Genomic DNA, 4,420 nt, shown 5'->3' on the forward strand with positions numbered 1-4,420 from the left:
GCTATCTTTAAAATTATTTTTAGAATGTGTGTAGACAACAAGGATATTTTACTTAATTAGTAATAATTATAACTTACAGAAATGTGGTATTAACAAAAATGCCATAAACAATTTGTCACAGTATTCCACACGATGTACACTTGTTCTTTGCAACTTGTACATTAATGCTCTGAAGCCTACCTCAAGTGATTCCTGTGATGCTCCAAAAGTTTCAGTGAAGTCTGAAGGACTTTTCCTCAGAGTCTGGTCAGCAGGCAGTGTGTTGTCATTGTAAGATGACACGAACTTAAAGTCACTGGTTCTTGAACCTGTTGTCAGGTAGGCGTCATAATTGTAAGTGCTGCGTAAAGTTCCTGTGCCGTCAACATCTGCGTAATTAGGAGGGAGATAAGCGCTGGGGATGGCAACTGCTCCATCAAACAACAGTCTGGGCTTTCTCCTGCGACAAAACCTCACACCCAGGATGATGATGATGAAGGTCAGGAAAAACGTCGACACAGACACCAGCGCGATGATCAGATAAGACGTCAGTTTGGAATTCTTCTCATCATAAGAAATGTCCTTCAGTTCTGGCACCTCAGCCAAGTTATCAGAAATCAGTAAATACATGGAACAGGTGGCAGACAGAGAGGGCTGTCCGTTATCTTTCACTGACACAATCAGGTTCTGTTTCATGCTGTCAGACTCGGAAATGTCCCGCTGTGTCCTGATCTCTCCGCTGTGGACACCAATAGTGAAAAGGCCAGGATCAGTGGATTTCACTATATCATAGGACAGCCAGGCGTTCTGTCCGAGTCCGCGTCCACTGCGATCACTTTGGACACCAGAGAGCCTCCGTGTGCAGCTTTGGGGACCAGCTCGGTCATGAAGGACTTGCCCTCCGGACCGGGGTACAGTATCTGAGGAGAGTTGTCATTCACATCCGATATGAACACACTGACGGTCACGTTGCTGCTCAGCGGAGGAGAACCGTTGTCTCTGCCCATCACGTGGACTTTGAAACTCCTCAACTGTTCATAATCAAACGACCTCACAGCGTGGATCACCCCCGTGTCTCCGTTAACAGACACATAGGACGACACCGGGGCACCGTTCACCTCACCGGGTAACAGAGAATAAATCACTGTACCGTTTTGTCTCCAGTCGGGGTCTCGAGCACTAACGGAACATAAAGTGGAGCCAGGTTTGTTATTTTCACTCACATATGCGCTGTACGACTGTTCCTCAAACACAGGTGGGTTGTCGTTGATGTCTGCTACAGATAACTCAACACTTTTAGACGAGGACAGAGGTGGAGAGCCCTCGTCACTGGCAGTGATTGTAATGTTGTAATCAGACACTACTTCACGGTCCAGTTGTCCTGTGGTCACCAGAGAATAATAGTTTTTAATAGAAGGAACCAACTTAAAAGGGGCGTTTTGCTGAATGGAGCAGCGGACCTGTCTGTTATTCTCAGAGTCTCTATCCTGCACGTTAATGATGCCCACCTCTGTACCAGGTGACACATTCTCAGGTATGGGGTTAGTCAGTGATTTAAGATAAATCAACGGGGCATTGTCATTCACATCAGTTATATCAATAATGACTTTGGCTTCAGAAGAGAGACCATAACCATCTTTGGCCTCAACCATTACTTCATATTTCGATCCCTCTTCATAATCTATGTCACCCGTCACACTGATTTCTCCAGTTCTCTCATCTAGTGAAAAAAGCTTTCGTGATTTATCAGACAATCGGCTAAATTCATATGTAACCTCTCCGTTTACACCTTCGTCTGCATCTGATGCACTTACAGTGATAACTGGGGTTTTCATAGGTGAGTTTTCCGGTAACGTGGCTGTATATACAGCCTCAGTAAAAACTGGGGCGTTATCATTAGCATCCAGCACAATGACGTGTATGACTACAGTCCCTGATCTCTGAGGAGAGCCACCATCCACAGCTGTGAGCAATAATTTCATTTCCTGCTGCTCCTCTCGGTCTAACTCTTTATCTAAAACCAGCTCACCGTATTTACTACCAGCATTGGTCGTCTGAATACTGAACACAAAATGAGGGTTTTGTTGCAAAATGTAGTTTTCAACCGCGTTCTTGCCTATATCTGCATCTTGTGCTGCATTAATGCGATACCTCGCTCCTTTGTCAGCTGACTCTGTGATTTCCAGCTTTACAGTCTCCTTCGGGAAAACTGGCGCATTGTCGTTTATGTCCTGCACCTGCAGGGACAGCCTGTGTAATTCCAGTGGATTCTCTAACAGCAGGTCGAATTTGAGAACACACGAAGGCTTTTCTCCACAATGCTCCTCTCTGTCTATTCTTTCAGCAACGATTAAATCTCCGCTTCGAAGGTTAATCCCACAATATTGTCTGTCGTTTCCCTCCATGTCCACACGAGCTTTGCGAGCAGACAGTCTGCCCACCTCCAGGCCGAGATCCTTGGCGATATTTCCAATAACAGATCCGCGCTTGAGCTCCTCCTGTACAGAATAGCTCAGGTCTCCATGTGCGTAGTGCACCGCAACAAAGAAAAAGACAAAGCCGAAGCTCTGAAGTGCGATCCGTCTCTCCATTATCCTCTGACAGTATTACACAAACTAAAACACGCTAGATTCGAGCTTTAAAATGTGTTATTCGATCAATATATGCTCCTTTTAAGCCTTTGCCAACGGTTTTGAAGGAAACACAGAATACAAGGGTGGTCGATGCAAATAATGGGTGGTGTGCAAAAACAGGCTGTACACATGACTTCTTAGCTGGTCTATAGTGACACCGTGAGTACAAATAAAATATCGCAGCTGTACAGAAGTGACACCAATATTGTTACACCTCGTCACGTCGTTTGGCCTTAATTTTTGGATAGAAAACACATCCCAATAACGTATTTAAGGTGTAATGAGACGCTATGGTGTTTTGCCTCCTCTTTAGGTAAATTGAGATACTTGCTGTCTTTCTTTTAAGGATTTAAAAGCAAGATTATTTCTCCTCCTTAAATAATCCATGTGAAGCACCCTATAGCGATGGTAGTAAGACAACACTCCCCAAATGTTAAACAATGTTGGACCACAAATCACGTCCTTTAGTGCTGCACGATATACGCTGAGTTCGCTTAGAAACGCATCACTCTCTCGATGTCTCTCACTCTCTCCCTCTTTAAAAATAAAAGAGTCCAATACTTTGCGATGAATATGCAAAACTCTGCCTCCAGCTACCTCAGCTATTTTGAAAGACCACCTGAATGACATGACAAAATCTAAAGGACATGTGATGCATATGAACACACAACAAAAAAAGAGCACAGCGCCTGAATTTCTCAAATGTTGCACTAAAGGAAATATGTTTACGACTTTAAGGGGATATCAATATTTCCGTCAGTAAGAAGGATGGTTCGTAACAGTAAAACGAAGTAATCCGAAAAGAGAAGCACCTACAAACATGAACTATTACACACTCACCGCAAAATAATACCACTCCTATCACTTATGTGATTTTTCGATTCTTTTCTTTTTTTCTACCAGTGATCAAAGTATAAAATAAATTTGCAAGTACACCTGTAATGTAAAAGGTTTGACAGGTGAGACAATAGAGGACAGGGGTAAGATGCGTCACAAGAGAACCAATGAAGTTCAGCACCAAGGACAGAGACACAAACACAAGCTCCAGCTGAGCTCAAAAGATACAAGTTGATATGCAGATGCTTTGTTAAAAAGTTTTGGAAAATATATACAAAAACAGAAAAAGATGAACAATGTACTGCCCTTGCAGCACGTAATCTTGTGCGAAGCTAGACAGTCAGTTGCCTTTCTTGTATTTTACTGTAGTCTTGATTTAATAGGTTAGGTTGTAAAACTGAAACATTACAGCGAAAATTAAAAAAAAAAAATCAGTATACAAGCATCGACTCATTTATACAAACAGTAAGGTACGTATTACACATATACTATGACCAGATGAATATCACATTTCTGCCAACATTGTGTCAGTATACTGTATACACACAGTTTGACTGCGAAACTGCGACTTCTGTCATAAATGAACTGCTAAAAGCTACCACTGTAAGCTTAGTGCCACAGAACAACAAAACAGCAAAAGAACTTAATGATTTTCCCTATAAATGCATGTGGTTGATGTTTGTGTGCACACTCCTAACAGACAAATAATCTCCAAGGAAGCAGCGTATCAGAAAAACATTTGTCAACAACATGAATTCAGCTCCGTCTTTGTCTGACTGTGCAAAACTAAGGAGAGGCTACGCTAGCAAAGTAAACAGAGAAAAGGCAAAGATAGGCTGACGATGCACAGATTGGTAAGAGCACTCACACTGGCGATGTTTCTGAAAACCAACCAGAGCGCAGAGCACGCACTCGGACGCTGTTTTCAAAATCCAAGAGAGAACAGCTTGCTTTTAACCTTTTAAACCAAT

The sequence above is a fragment of the Epinephelus fuscoguttatus genome, linkage group LG9, assembly GCF_011397635.1.
Source record: "Epinephelus fuscoguttatus linkage group LG9, E.fuscoguttatus.final_Chr_v1".
Lineage (NCBI taxonomy): Eukaryota > Metazoa > Chordata > Actinopteri > Perciformes > Serranidae > Epinephelus > Epinephelus fuscoguttatus.